The sequence below is a fragment of the Falco naumanni genome, chromosome W (genome assembly GCF_017639655.2).
Source record: "Falco naumanni isolate bFalNau1 chromosome W, bFalNau1.pat, whole genome shotgun sequence".
Taxonomy (NCBI): Eukaryota; Metazoa; Chordata; class Aves; order Falconiformes; family Falconidae; genus Falco; species Falco naumanni.
In genome coordinates, this window is record NC_054079.1 from 955,185 (window position 1) to 971,688 (window position 16,504).

Here is a 16,504-nt window from a genome sequence, read left to right on the forward strand (position 1 = left end):
TAAAAGTTGGATAATGGATGGCATAGTAGATAACAAACAAAACAACAAGAACTGCTAACGTATGCAAAGATAAACAGGAACTTTAGGTAACTGCCCCAGAAGGTGAAAAGTACATCTTGAAGAGGTGCCAGAGGGAAGAGATTCTGGATTTTCTGAAACCTTATGTATATGTATGACTTTGTATAATAAATACCCAGCTGCTTGTTGAAATGGTGTACAAGTTAGGAGGAGTGATCCCCCTTGCACCTGGTGCCACCATAAACATACCTGTTTTATAACTCTCCTTGAGTTGTAGAGTTTGATTCTGCACGTTAAAGTGGAAGATCTTAAAGTAGTATTTAAGAGGACAAATAACTTCAAAGTTTTTTTGGTGGAAAGTTATTTATTGGACTATGGAATAATCTACTTTCAGAGAACACCTGCATGAGTTTGTGAGTATATGAACAGGTTTTGCTCAGAAATTAGCAAAACTGGTTTAAGCCAAGGAATTTCTTTTAACTGAGCTGTCAAAACCAACACTAGCTCAAGAATTCACACTACATTCAATGCTCAGACACACACCCTTCACACCCTTGCTAGAGCATTTTTTCGGAACACAAGATACCTAGCATCTTGGAAAAACAACACTCCCCGTGTGAACTGGAGAAAAACTGGTTCACAGACGGAAGCAGCTATGTGCTAAACAGTAACCGACACGCAGGATACGCTCACTACCAGCAAAGAGGTAATAGAATCGGGAGCTTTGCCTATGAACACTTCTGCACAAAAGGCAAAAATAATTGCCCTAACTCATGCCCTGGAATTGGCTCAAGGCAAAGTTGTGAACATTTATACTGACTCAAAATATGCTTTTGGAACAATTTGGAAGGAGAGAGGACTGTTAAATTCTCAAGGGAAAAACATTAAACATGCAGAAGAGATCCTGAAGTTATTAGAAGCTGTCCAACTCCCTGAGAAAGTAGCAATCATACATATAAAGACACACCAGAAAATGAGCTTGGATTTGGAAAAAGGGAATGAGTTGGCGGACAGAGAGGCAAAACAAGCGGCCAAAATAAAGGTAAAAATAGAGGGGGCTTTGATCCCTGACAAATTTCCCTAAAAAGCAAACCAGAATATACTAAGGAAGATTGAAAACTTATTACAGATTTAGAGGGCTCATATAACAAAGAAGGGTGGGCCTATACCCCACAGGGAAAATTAATTATTCCTTCTTACTTACTGTGGCCTTTAATACAGGAAGAGCAGAGGAAAAGACACTGGGGAGTCGAGGCTTTATATAAACACCTAATCAGGGAAATTGTGGCCAGAAATTTAGATACTACAATAAGACAGGTATGTGAAATATGCCTCCAGACCAATCCTAAAAATACTCCCAAATTAGAGATGGGGCAAACCGGGAAAGGTAATGTACCTGGACAACAATGGCAAATTGACTTTACTGAACTCCCAAGAAAAGGGGGGTATCATTACTTATTGATGTTAACAGACACCTTTTCAGGTTGGCCAGAAGCATTTCCAACTAGAACAGCAAAGGCAAGGGAAGTAACTAAAATAATTGTACAGGAAATTATACCACGATTCGGGGTCCCAGCAGTTATTTCATCAGATAGGAGACCACATTTTATTTCCAAAATAGTACAACAAGTTAGCCGTTATTTGGGTATAGACTGGCAACTACACACTCCATATTGCCCACAGTCAAGTGGAAAAGATTAATCATTTGATTAAACAACAAATTGTTAAATTAGGGCAAGAGGCAAACTTAGCCTGGCCCCAGTCTCTACCTTTAGCACTTTCACAAATACTGACAAAACCTAGAACTAAGGAGGGAGTGAGTCCATTTGAAGTTTTATATGGACAACCATATGCAATACAGAGAGGAATATCTATCCAATCAGTAGACAAGGTTATAATCTCTTATATGATAGCACTAGGGAAACAAATAAAATCCAATGTGACTGGGGCCTGGGGAACGGGTCTTGATGAACTAGTGCATAATATTAAGCCAGGAGACTATGTATATATAAGTCTCTTACAGAAAAGACTTTGGAACCACAGTGGGAAGGACTGTTTCAAGTACTTCTGACCACCTTTACTGCCATCAAGATCAAGGAACAAGACTCTTGGATCCACCATACCCGGGTGAAGAAAGCACCAAGTAAATGGACAAGTGAATCAGATGGAAAACTGAAGATATGAATAAGACGAAAACAATGATGAAAAATATTGGAATTGTAGTAAGTATGTGCTTGGTATTGGCAGATGCATGGCTTGAGGTCTGGACCCCTCATAAACAATACAAGGTTGAGGAAGGGCAAACAGTTGCACTAATGAAATGTTCTCAACTATGCTTAAAGTGAAGAAAAGCCCTTAGAAAAGGGCATGAGAAAAAGAAAAGGGGAGAGTTGAGCCAAGGCATCCTAGCCTGATAAGCAAACACATACTTAATCAATACTGCACATATAATGCTTCTAAGTTGCTAAGAGTTATATGTCATGATGAGTCAGCATAAAAGTTGCTTGGCGTTACTTAGATATGTTTACCATTGTAGCATGTTTGCTGATTACTTATAATCAATGTTTTGCAGTGGAGGTGTGGCCTGGAGGCTGAATATAATCAATGTATCCCAGATTATGTGTGGGTTTAGATAAAGAAATGTAACATGTATAAATAGGTCTGAAAAGGTTAAAAAAGGCATGCACAATTTTGGTGGGACTACCCCCCCCATGCTGCCCAGCACTGAATAAACATACCTACTTTACAATCTAGTCATTGTGAAGTCTGTTTTCCACACGTCGATATCAGACTCCTTACACAGCCACACCTAGCTTCCCACTTCTGCAAGGAAAGTTAGAAAGCAAGGGAAACTTGGATACTGCCGCCGATCTTTGTATCGGTAATTAAAAAAGTCTTTTTTTCCCTTTTGGAAATACACACTCGCAGAGACACAGATTAAATTATCTTCTAATACTTCAAATAAGGTTGAGTCTACTGAACTGAAGTGCAGAGAAAAGGACAAAACAGAAATCCAGGAAAGGGGAAAAGGATCTCAGAAAACAGTGTATCTCTCCCCTTATAAACAGGTGAGGCTTTCTGGAATTCTATACTATAGGTAAACAGAGCACACACAAGAACAGACACTTCTGCCTTTCACGGTAGGTGGCAAGAGGTCAGAGACTGCCCTGTACCTGTCACAGCCAGTTCCAGCCTGCTCAGCAACAGATTCACCACAGGCCAAAGCTGAGCTAATCAGCAAAGCTGGTGGCACCTCTGTGAAAACATTTTAAAAATGGGAGAAGACACTAAACGGAGAGGGGAGAAAGGAACAACAAAAAAATTTGAAAAACAACATTGGGAATACCAAGGTCAGAATAGAAAGAGCTTCATGGCAAAGTAGTCCTGCAGAGGACCCATGCCAGAGCAGATATTCCTGAAAGGACTACAGCCTATAGAGAACCCACGCTGGAACAGAGAAAAAGTGAGAAGGAATGAACAGCAGAGAGAAGCTGCTAGATGCTAACCATAACAACACACACACACTCTGCATCACTGAAGGGACTGAGTAACTTGCAGACATAACAAGGGGCAAGGGGAAGAGTTTGGAATGGAGCCAAGTCAGGGAAAACACTTTTTCCTCCCTTTTTTCCCAAAGCGTGTTCTCTAGAAGTCTTTTAATGTTTGTTTTGTTTGTTTCCCAATACTTGAATCAGTAATTTTTTATTCTTATATTGGCAATAGTTGACAATGAGAAATTGGCGATAAATTAAATTCCCCAAGTTAAGTCTGTTTTGTCCACAACAGTTAAGTGATCTCCCTATCTTTATCCGGACTCACAAGCTTTCTTGCTCCTGTTCTTCCTATTTTCTCCCTCCATCCCACTGGGGGGGGGAATAAAAGAGCAGCTGGGTGAGTTTGGCTGCCAGTCAGGGCCAACTCACCATATCCCTGCTTCGTATTTTAATTTGTTCCACCCCCACCCAAACATAGTCTCCCAGAATTGTTGTTAGAGGCCTCAAAGCATGACTGAAAACTAGTATGTTTATTTACAGCAGAGAATCTTGTCCTAAGTCATTACCATTTAAAAATGTACTTTTCATCCAATATTGATACAGCTACATCTCTAATCATATGAAATAAGTTTGCCTCATCATCCTCTCTATACAAGCCAACACTGCTATAACAGAGGTGGGAGGTGTTTCACTCAACTTTAAACAAGTAAACTCGTCAGGACAGCACATAAACCAGAAGAGAGGTTGCTTGCCCTCTGTCTTATGGGTGATGCCTAACAGCAAAGCATGTTTATACTGATAAAATGGAGGAGGGGGCAGAAGATCAAGAGATGTAATTCACAAACGCTAATAAAAAAATCCCAGTAGTCACCTGAGGTGCCCTGAGCTGTCTACAGACCAACAAAGATTTCTATCTTGATTCACTTCTAGAAAAAGCCTTTTCTTCAGTAGAAAAATGACCCTCTGGGATCTGAGGGCAGTCTTTGTGAATACTCCCCCTACTCACAAGATGTCAGGTGTAAGTATCCAATGATCTCCAGTTCCCAAATATCAAACACCTGTGTACCCCCTAACTCTAGAAGCATTTAAGAGTCAGATTTTCTTAAAAAAAGTATTTGCACCACAGAACAGAATTTTCTGTTAAGCTGTTTTATGAAGATACTCCTGCAGCATATATTTTGACAGACGAGATCTTCTATAACTGCAGTTCCACTGATGGTAAACCAACCATTAACGAAACCTTGTGTCTTTCAACATTAAGTCAAAGATCTTTTGACTGCCCAAAATACATGAGATTAAGGAACAGGATGGGCAAACCACCATCCAGAATCATACAAGTGTAGCTGAATGTCTTTTGAGTACAAGATGGGTTAGAGAACCTACATCCTCCAAGCAATATTTTCATTATTCATATAAATCCTAGAAAATTAAAAGTTTACTCCCCAAACATTTTACAATTCAAGTTGAAGACCAGAGATAAGTTAGACATACAAAACATACAAAGTGCTTATCAGTATGAAAAGTAGTTATCTAAGCATACCAGAGACCTAAGCACTGTACTGAATTTTAGTAGATATGCTTGATACAGCATTTGTAAAAGGATAGCATGAAAACTTAACATAAATGTGTTGTGGGCAAAACAAGTTTACTGATTCCTGTGAAATTTCAATCAATTCAATTTATTGTCAATTAAAAACTTCTAATTATCAATTCTGTTACTGAAGCAAACAAAAAAAACCCACACTCGCTCTCTCTCCAAAATCACAGCATGGTTGAAGTTGGAAGGGACCTCTGGAGGTCATCTGGTTCAATACCCCTGATCAAGCAGGGCCACCTTGAGCTGGTGGCCCAGGACAATGTCCAGACAGGGTCTGAATATCTCCTGAGAGGAAGACTCCACCACCTCTCTGGACAACCTGTTCCAGCTCAGTCACCCTCACAGAGGGGAAAAAGAAAGAAAAAAAAAAAAAGTGTTTCCTGATGTTCAGACAGAACCTCCTGTGTTTCACTGTGTGCCCATTGCCTCTTGTCCTGTCACTGGGCACCACTGGAAAGAGCCTGCCTCTGTCCTCTTTGCACCTACCCTTCAGGTATTTCTATACATTGATAAGACACACATTTCCCCACCCCCCCCCCCCCCGAGCCTTCACTTCTCTACACTGAGCATTCCCAGCTCTCTCAGCCTTTCCTCAGATGTGAGATGCTCTAGTCCCTTAATCATCTTTGTGGCCCTTTGCTGGACTTTCCCCAGTTATGTCCATGTCTCTCTTGTACTGTGGAACTCAGAACTAGACACAGGACTCCAGGTGTGGCCTCATCAGTGCTGAATATAAGGGAAGGATCACCTCCCTTGATGTGCTAGCAATGCTTTGCCTAATGCAACCCAGGATACCATTAGCCACCTTTACCACAAGGGCACATTGCTGGCTCATGTTCAATTTGGTGTCCACCAGAACCCCCAGGTCCTTTTCTTCAAAGCTGCTTTCCAGATGGGTGGCCCCATGCATGTACTGGTGCATGGGGTTGTTCTTCCCCAGGGGCAGGAATTGGCATTTCCCCTTGTTGAACTGCATGAGGCTCCTGTCAGCCCATTTCTCCAGCCTGTCCAGGTCCCTCTGGATGACAACACAACCCTCTGGTGTATCAGCCACTCCTCCCAGTTTTGTGTCATCAGCAGACTTGCTGAGGGTACACTGCACCATCATCCAGATCATTAATGAACATGTTGAACAAGATCAAACCCGGTATTGGGGCAAATACTGGGGTACACCACTAGTTACTGACCTCTGACTAGACTTTGTGCCACTGATCATCACCACCTGGACCCTGCCATTTATCCAGTTTTCAATCCACCTCATCACCACTTGCCGCTGCAAAACCTCTCCTCCCCCCCTGTTCATTCTCCAATCCCATCACCACACAAAACATTTTCTTTGATGAGGCAACAGGCAGCACAAGAAAGTAGGGGTCAGCATGTGGTGGTTTCTCTACAGGTAGTAGTGCCTTTAGAGTCAGACCTCTCGGCCCCTGCTCAGGCTATCACTCAAGCTCCTGCTCTCCTACTTTTCCAGCATGGTCATCTTTCTCCTCTTTCCTCTGCTCTGATGTTACTTCTTTTCAGTATTTACCACCCTTTCTCAGTTTTGTTTTCACAGAAGCACCACAAAGTTTGCCAATTGGCCCATCTTTGGCCTGCAAAGGGGTTGTTGCTGAGCTGGCTAGAACCATATGTAACCAGTACAGGGCAACCAACAACTTTCTCCTGCAGAGGTCACCCCTGCAGCCCCACCCTGCTCCCCCCTCAACCTCGCCAGTTATGCCCAATACAAAACATCACAAGGGAACTATTCCAGAACATGCTTTCTTCTATGCTGCTGGGAACTTCCAGATTTTAAAATCTCAATAGCAATCAAAATTATACAGTGGAGTTAAGCTACCTTTTTTGAACACACTAGGGAAGAGTTTTCCATAAAGAAAATACATACTTAACTAGGAAAATAATTGCATTTGGTCTGGCTGAGATGGAGGTAACTTTCCCCATAACAGCCCTCACAGTGCTGTGCTTTGTATTGGTAGCTAGAAAAGTGTGTTGACTACTGCTGAGCAGTGCTCCCACAGCATCAAGGCTGTCTCTCCGACCTTCCCTCCTCACCACCAGTAGGCTGTGGGTAGGCAAGATCTTGGGAGGGGACACAGCCAGGACAGCTGACCCAGAGTGACCAAAGGGATATTCCATACCATGTGACGTCTGCTCAGATATAAAAGCTAAGAGAAAGGAGGAGGAAAGGAGGGCATTCATTATTTATGACATTTGTCATCCAGAACAACTGCTATGCATACTGAAGCCCTGCTTTCTGGGAAGTGGCTGGACATCACCTGCTGATAGGAAGCAGAGAATAACATCTTTTGGTTTCCTTTGCTTCTGCACACAACCTTTGCTTTTACTTTATTAAACTGCCTTTATCTTAACCAACATGGTTTCTTCCATCTTATTTTCTCCCCCCCTTCTGAGGAGGGGAGTGATAGAGCAGCTTTGTGGGCACCTGGCATCCAGCCAAGGTCAAACCACCACAATTTTTGCAACAGAAATAGTTATTTGATCTTAACACTTACCAGACCAGAAGTCTGATATGTCTTTCAGTTGTGCTTCTTAGGGTAAGAGGTCATAATCTAGTAAAGTTAGTTTTTACATTTAAATGTGATGAATACAGGTTTAGAAAAAGATTAATTTATGTTTTTTTAAAGGGTGGGGGGTCAAGTTAAGGTGTAGATAGGTATTTTTTTTTTTCCAGAAATCACCATAATGGCAACTTAGTATGCTTTAGAACAAGTCAATAAACATTACTGAAAAAGTAAAATGAAGAAATAAGCTTGAGAAGTGACTGACAACATCTGGGGAAAGTAATATCACCTTAAGAAGCAGCACCAGTAGTAGACATCAGTTTGGTAGGTAATGCTATACTTTACAACCTAGTCAGCACAGTAATCTTAAAACAGAATAGTTACCCATGTTCCCTATATTCATTACTTGTTCTGACCTAAGAGTAATCTGGGGAAAACAAAAAACCCACCAAGCAATACAGTGGATAGAATTAAAAAGTCTTTGAGGTACACATTCAGAAGGAATTGTCATCTTAATAGACTATGCCCAAAGTTACATCGGGAACTTGGGATTCAGGACTACCTCTAAACCACCAGGAAGACTCTGAGAACAGGAGGAGAGATCAACCAGTGACCTTAAACATAGCAACATATTTTATTAGAGCACTTTCATCCTAAAGCATTTCCAAACTTGCAGATACAGTCTTACACTTAAGCAGACATATAAGCTCCCCAGAACTCTGACGCTAAGTCAAACAAACCAAAAACTCCAAAAAGGAATATTAAGACTAGCCAGGTTACCACACACCACTGATCACTCCCAGGAAATGGAACTGCAGGGATTGAATACAAGGCACTTCAATTAAAGTGGCTGGCACTGTTAGTACAAGGGGACTATCAGCTACAATGTGGTCAAAGAATAGGATCTGTATACAGCTATGCCAGAAGGAGTGAAAATAGAGATTACTTCAAAGATGACAAATGGACTCAACAGTTGGTCAACACTGATAACAGTGTGCTCACTATAAATGGATACTGTAAGTCATCCATATAAAAACAAATGGAATACTATTGGTAAACAAACAGACAAAGAGATAGTTCTCTGTTCAAACTACCACCTGCAATCAAAGGCCTGAAGTTCAGCAGCTTATCTGCATGTTAAGCATTGTTGAAATCCATAGAGATAATTAAGCTCTATCTACTCTTACCACTATTTGGAGATGCAAACCTTGAATAGCACAGAAGAGCATTCAACAATAACATTAAAAAGAGAGACACTAAAAACTAACCTTTGCAGAAAAAGGCTATAAAAATCTACCTGTAAATGTTTATAGTGTCAGTAATGAATATTTTACAGGTAGATCTCTCTCTAAGAAAGTCCCATCATAAAAGATAACAATACATCTCAACCACCTTGCAATAATTGCAAACTATTGCAATTAGGTAATATTTAAATCTAATATAAAGACCACAGTTAATGACAACAATTTGTAATGGTCCCACAACCTGCTGAAATACATACAATAAAGTTTCCAAGCAAATTAAACAAGACCTCACATAACATGGATTGACAGCAGTTTTACAACATACATTACACAACGGAAATATAAAAAGGTAATCTCCAATTTTAGAAACATTCTCAACTTCTCTGATAGGAGGTGAATTGATTTGGCTAAATTATGCATGCCATCACCAAATTCACATTTTAGATTAAGACAAAGTTAAAACCAACACCTGTCAAATAGTGAAAATGGTGATAAGTACTGAATATTATTCAATTAAATAATTTCACCATTACTTGAAAATTACTTTAGTGATCCCAGGCCCTATTTTCACTGTTCATCGATAAAATACAAATTATTTAACAACAGTTAAGAGTAACCGAGCACTGCACAAATCCACAGAAATATCAAGTTACAGCCTTTTGCTCAGACTTTTCCATCTATAAGTATTACAGTTGGCTTAGGAGCCATGACACGAATACAGAATCCAAAATGCAATTTGGATGGCTCCACTCAAGTTTTACATTGTGGTAAACTCAATACTATATTTTCTCCTCCAGTTAATCAACTGGATTAATGGGGATGAGAAAAGCGGGAGAAAAACCAACAAACAGGTTTAAATAATTGTTAATATATGATACTTAATTCTAGCATTAAAATGCAGTAACTACTCTCTCAGTAAAAAACTATGATTATGCTATGCCAGTGCTTCTCCACTAGAAGCTTCCAAAGCAAAGTAGCCAAAGATTTAGGACACTGTTTTAGGGCACTACTCTGATAGAAGTCACGGCTATCAATGTGTACATGCTTTGAATAGAGACTGTGTTTTTAAATATAATCTTTGAAAAATGAAATATTTACTATGAGTTACAGTAACACACATGTTTAGAAAGCATAACATCCTTGGCACCTTGAGCATTCATCCTTAAATTAAAACCCAGACATGCTGTTCTCCAGCAGATCATTTTAGATATGCCTAAGAAATGTTATTTTGTGGGTTGTTTTTAAAAAAAAAAAAAACAAACAACAAACAAGCAATAAGATATATGCTGTTTTCATTGAAGCTAGACGGGGGTACTCTGAATAACTGAGGTTGGGAGGTGCTGAACTGAACATTTGTCTTTTGTTAGGAGAGGTCAGAAACACGCTGTCTTGTAGTTCAGTATCGCGCTTCAGTTCACGATGCCATACCTTTTCTAAGAAAAAGCGCTCCTTTTTAAGAACAACAAACAACTTCCTTTTGTGCCATTGTCATCACAAGGGCAAATTGATCGCAGACAGAAAACTAGCAACACAAAGAGACCCGGCAAGCGTTAATTCCAGTTTTATAGCCTGTGATCTGCAAACTATTTAAAATACTAGCAAGGAAATACAGAGAAAGCCAAGAAACCCCCACAAACCTATACTACGTGTTTTCACTACACAATGCCTATTCTAGTATAACTAGTTCAGGTCTTTTTAATAAGTCTGTGCCGAGTTGATACCTTATACTGAACTACATCCTAAAATGAAAGAAACGGCGCTAGTTCATTTTACAAGCATAATACAGTATTTCACCTCCGCCAGAGCTTTGGTGCATCAGCCCCCTCCCTCAAAGATAAGCGCACCCTAATCAAGCCTCTCTCCGCAGGGCTCAGCCAATTCTCTCCCTCCCTCCCGGCCTTGTTAAGTTCCCAACCCCCCTCTGATTTTAGGTTTCATTTTGTTGTAAACAGCAAAACGGAAGGAGAAAGCCTCCAAAGCGAGGATCCTTACCCTTGAAATCCCGCCATGCACGCAATAAGGAGGGTGAATTGTTTTTGGGGTTTTTTTTTGTTTGGTTGTTTTTTGTTTTTTTTTAGTGGGAGATGAAGGGGAAGAAACAAAAGCCTAAATGGAGGAGAGGCTAAGCGGCGGAGACAGAGGGAGCAGGGCGAGCGTCAGCCATATTGTATGTGTTGGTCCAGTATTTACAAACCTGCAGCTGCGTTTTGAGTCTGGGAGAAAGGAGAAAGAAGGGAGGGGAGGGAGGAGAGAGGAAATCGAGGGAGGAAGGGAAAGCGGCAGCAGCAGACAAAGGAGCGTGTACACACAGGCACTCACTCTGGGTGTCCCAGACAGCAGCAATGGCGTGTGCAACCCCAGCGCTGCCAGCTCGGCGCGTTAGCAGCTCTCCCAGCTCCAGCATTTGGCTACTGCAGCGCGGCCGAACCCTGCCACCACCTTCATATCCGCTCCACCCCATTTTCTCGGAGAGGGAGGGCGGGGGCGAACGGATGACAGGACAGAGACTTACCTCCCCCAACGTGCACTATCGACAAAGAGCTTTTTCTGCTGGGAGCCCCCTCGGCGGGCCCCAACCCACAGTACAATAGCTCCACAGAAAGGAAGGGCCACGCAGCTGCGACCCCTCCCCTCCAGCAAGAGCCAGTGGGGCGGGGGGAGGGAGAAGGTAGATAGCAAGAAGGACAGTGCCTAAAGAAGGCAGCAGTCCCCTGGAGCCCAGAAAAGTGAGGGGTGCAAAGGAGCCAGGGCGCTACGTGAAAAAGGAAGACGGAAACAGCAACACGAGCCCAAGGGTCCCCACTCTCACCCGCCTCCCGCGGTTTCCGGGCGGACCTTTGAGGCTGGCAGTAAAGAAGAAAAGGTAACAGAGACGGAACACCACAAGTACATAAATAACATCAGCCTCGAAGGAGGGGAGGGAAAGCTAAGGAGCAACGGCTTCAAGTCCGTCCCACAGCGACTCCCTCCGGCTCTACCCGATACTAGGCTAGGCTAAGCCAGGCCAAGGGCGGCGCGACAGGCTGAGTCGTGCCCGTCCCATCCCCCCCCCATTAGCTACTCGCTTACCTGCTGGGGGGATGGGCGCCTGGGAGTGCCAGGAGAACGGCGTAGAAGCGTTAGCGCTGCAATCGCACCAATCCTCCTGTCTCACTAGGCTACTCAGATTCTCTGCGGCAGCAGTAAGGACAGCTGCTCCCCTTGTCTCGTTTGTCCCACTCCGCCGTCACCACTGCTGCCTCCTGTTCGCCTCTGCCACATTTGGATCCTACTCTCCGTACACGAGCTCTACCGCCATGATAGAGGACTCCTCACCTTCCTGCCAAATAGTGAGCTATCCGCATCGAGACGTTCAAAACACAGGGCCGGACACCGCCCTCCTCCCCTCCACCAACGCGCAGGCGCACTGCAAATTCCGAACTGCGACAGGAGGGCAGGAAACAAACCTCCACCTAGTCCACCACTACTTGCTAGCGCGCAGGCGCTGCTGCTGCTGTCTCCCAACGCTCCGCCGGCGGTCGTAGCGGAGGGTAGTGTGGGCTCATCTGCAGATTGCTCGTCTGCCGTTTGTTAGCCCTTCTCCAAACGCAGGCCACTAGGCCCTGGGGCGGTGAACGTCCACCTTTCTCCGCCCACCCAGCGCGGTGGGTCCAGTGCTGCTTCATGAGGTGGCAACAATGCTTTATAGCAGCGGCACTGCTTCCCTAAAGAGGCCTTGGGAGCTTGGGAGCCAGCGGCTCTCTGCTGCCTCCTCGCCATCATAGGAAAGAAAAATCAGTTATGGATATCCTGTGTTACAAATTCGGCCGTGCTGACTGAAGAGAGAGGCTAGGACGCAAAGTATAGAATTACAAAAGTAAATATTTATTCATGTGCATAAGACGTCTCAGGTAAACTGGGTGCACCCAAGGGATTTTTCAGTAGGGGCTTTATACTTTGCACTACAAAGGTATGATCTGAATAATCCAATTACCTATGAATGCATATTTCTAATTATCCAATCAGAAACATGGTACAGCATAGCAACATAAATATAACAATGCTGCAAGATTTAAAAAATATCTGTCAGCATCCTTGTGGTTTATCTGTTAATCCAGATGTTTGTCATCAACTTCTGCAAAGTTATTAAGCATCAGCAATTCATGGTTCTCTTAGATATAGAGCTTTCAGTTAATCAACGAAGATAATTTTTGTGAGAACAGAGGTTTCCTTACTTGTCCTTAACAGGGGTCTTGGGTTTCCAGATAATGATGTAGCAATTATACACTAATAATGTTCTTAGTTCCTAATGACTGTGTGGTCTCAATTTATATCAGTGTTGTGGTTTAACCCCAGCCAGCAACTAAGTACCATGCAGCCACTTGCTCCCTCACTCCCCTTACCCACCCTCCAGCGAGGTGGGGAAGAGATACAGGGGAAAGGTAAAACTCATGGGCTGAGATAAGAACAGTTTAATAATTGAAGAAAAAACAATAATAATTGTAATGAAGAGAGAGAGGAACAAAATCCAAGGGAAAGAAACCCCAAAAACAAGTGATGCACAATACAATTGCTCACCACCTGCTGACCAATGTCCAGCCAGTCCCTGAGCAGCAATCAGTGGCACCTAGCCAACTCCCCCCAGTTTATATACTGAGCATGATGTTCTAGGGTATGGAATATCCCTTTGGCTCATTCAGGTCACCTGTCCTGGCTCTGCTCCCTCCTAGGTTCTTGTACACCTGCCCACTGGCAGAGCATGGGAAGCTTGAAAAGTCCTTGACTTAGGATAAGCACTACTTAGCAACAACTAAAAACATCAGTGTGTTATCAACATTATTATCATCCTAAAGCCAGAACAGCACTGTACCAGCTACTAGGAAGAAAATTAACTCTATCCCAGCCAAAACTAGGACAATCACACCTACTAGAAATGAAAAAAAATTTAGAGAAAATGGAAAAAATAAGACTATGATTTGGTGACAGCACATCTATCACATTTGTTTACAGTTTTCAAGGATATAACTTCAAGAGCCGTTCATAGCTTCAGATTGACAAAGAACAAAATGGAAAACATCAATAAGTAAGATTATATTCTTCTCTTTCAAATCAAGTAATTGGTTCAAAAATCAAAACAGGTGAACAGCTGAGGCACAGGGTTTTTTTCAAAGTATACCTTGACAGGTATAGCATGACATATGACATTTTTCTGTTACATTGTAAAACAAAAACTTCAATGCATCAAGACAGCCATGAAGAATTGTTTGAGTCAAGAAGAGTTTGATTCAAGGCAATCATATTGTGAAGCCAAATTGTAACTTAACCTAATTAATAATTAAAAAAAAAGGAAAAGTTTCAGGTTAAGTGCTGTTGTCACCTGATGCTATGGAAACAGATAGGTTCTTTTAGGGATCTTTGGCAAAATGATGACATCACTAAGTTGTAGTTTCAATTAAAACTTTATTGTTTAAACAGAAATTTATGATTAGCATAGCTTAGAATCTTATGATCAGAGTAGCACAGGATTTTTAATATGCAGAATCACATAGCACAATTTTACAAGTAGTGTAGCACAGAATTGTATAGCATGGTTTAGTTTATGATTTCTAATCACTCACGCTGGTTTTCAGGACATACTGTTCCCAACCCAGTGGCTGGAGGTAAAAGGCTCCCACTAGCTCCAGTAGCTGGCACCACAGGCCAGGGGCGCTTACATTACCAGTCGACTCCAGTAGCTGTCACCAAATTCACTCACACTAGTCACCCCAGTAGCTGGTACTGTGTTTACAATCTGCGAGACCCTCCCTGGATTGAGAAAGCTATGTCTCCTCCAACTACTGATGCTAGGACCCCCACTAGCTGACACCATAGGTTGCAGGGTGCCTACATCCCCAGTGTGATACACACACACACACACCCCCTCACCAGTAGCTGGCACTTAGTCCTTGCAGCACACATACACATAGGATAGAGAGTGAGATTATGCAGAGTGAGAGTTAAGAAAATATAAGAAGCTAGGACAGAATATGGTGATCAGGCACAGGGCTAAGCCAGACAAGCCTACTAACCAACACCATTTTACACACAACTGGCCTGGTTTGCACCTGCCTACTCCTCCCTTTGTAAACTCATAGGATATCCTGAGTTGGAAGGAACCCACAAGTATCACTGAGCATCTGATGTGAATAAGCTGTAAATAATATGGTCAAGTTTGTATTCATAAACCAATATTCATTGTAATGCATTAACAGGCTTGTAATTGTATAGCGACAAAGGGGTTAAAATGTCTGAAAGATCATATAGACTGTTCGGACAAGAAAGTTGCAAATCTCTGCAAGGGGAGCTGTCCTCCTTATCTGCAAAGCAAGCTGCCCTACCAAGGAGATAACGGGACAGCTGGATGTCTTTGAGTAAAACTACAAGGGGTATCGTAAAAAAACCCTGGGCAAGATTTCTACAAGTCTGCCAACTCATCACTTTTGAAACACAGCAGTGAAAGCAAAGAGAAGGGCCAAGACCTGGAGGGAAACCTACTGCTTCTAGAATAACTAAAGCATATGCTTCAAAGTGATGTAGTGTGAACGAACTTTAGAATAGAATTAAAGAATAAACATTATGTTTGTTAGCCACTGTAACCATTGTAGATATCATGTACCGCCACATGTTACTCATCTACCTGTGGTGTCTGTTCTGTTATCCTTTGTTAGACATCCGCCTATCTGCTGACCTTCTGTGTTAAAACTTTAGCGGAACACTTCAGCAGGAGGGGACAGATAAGGGTAAAAGAAATAATTAAGCAAGAAAAGCAGATGGCCAGCAAGGGCATAAATTACCTCAGACTGATAAGAACACTGCAAATGTGCAAGACCATCACATAATGAGCAAAAGGTGAAAAGTACACCATGAGGAAGACCTACAGCCTTCCTCCCATAGACCACGGCCCACATTCTAAAGACCCCGGCCCACAATTTTTGGAAGAATCTGCGCAAGCGTGAAAGACTGATAAGCTAATTAGCATACGAAGCGAGGGTAGGCAGGTTCAGGTAATGAATATGTATAGGCGTTAATGGAATATTCATTGTTTCATTATATAAATATAAGATAATCTGCCCCTCTGGGTGTGTACGATTGGTGGAAGGTTCCCCCGTACGCCCGGCGCCGACAATAAAGAATACTTAATCACTAAGAAATTCTGAAGACGTTCTTTGAAACACATCAACATACAGGTATGCTGGCCAGGAAAGGAAAACTAAAGAAAATGTATCCCACCAATACATAGGACAGGAGAGCTGGTGAAAGCTAACATGGAGAAGGCTGAGGTACTCAATTTTTTTGCCCCAGTTTTCAATGGTAAATTCTCTTCCCACATCTCTCGAGTCCCTGAACTTCAGGACAGGGACTGGGGGAATGAAGTCCCTCCCATTGTAGGAGAAATTCTGGTTTGAGACCACCTGAGGAACCTGAACATACACAAGTTCATCGGATCTGACAAGATGCATCCCAGGATCCTGAGAGAATTGACTCATGCAGTTGCCAAGCCACCCTCCACCATAATTCAAAAGTTGTGGCAGTCAGGCAAAGTCCCCAGTGACTGGAAAAAGGGAAACATCACACCCATTTTGAAAAAGGGTAATAAGGAGGACGCTG

At 42.4% G+C, this 16,504-nt stretch overlaps 1 long non-coding RNA gene across 2 annotated transcripts; it reads right to left on the reverse strand.

Annotated features, from left to right (window-relative positions):
- Nucleotides 1-866: 866 nt before the first annotated feature.
- LOC121080384 lies at nucleotides 867-13,324 on the reverse strand. Of its 2 annotated transcripts, none has more exons than XR_005825352.1 (2): nucleotides 11,948-13,324; nucleotides 867-2,841 (listed from the first exon to the last, which is right to left on the reverse strand). It is a non-coding gene; the product is annotated as an uncharacterized LOC121080384 (long non-coding RNA). The 2 variants fall into 2 exon arrangements; XR_005825353.1 differs by lacking the exon at nucleotides 867-2,841 and adding an exon at nucleotides 8,245-10,400.
- Between the last annotated feature and the right edge of the window lie 3,180 nt (nucleotides 13,325-16,504).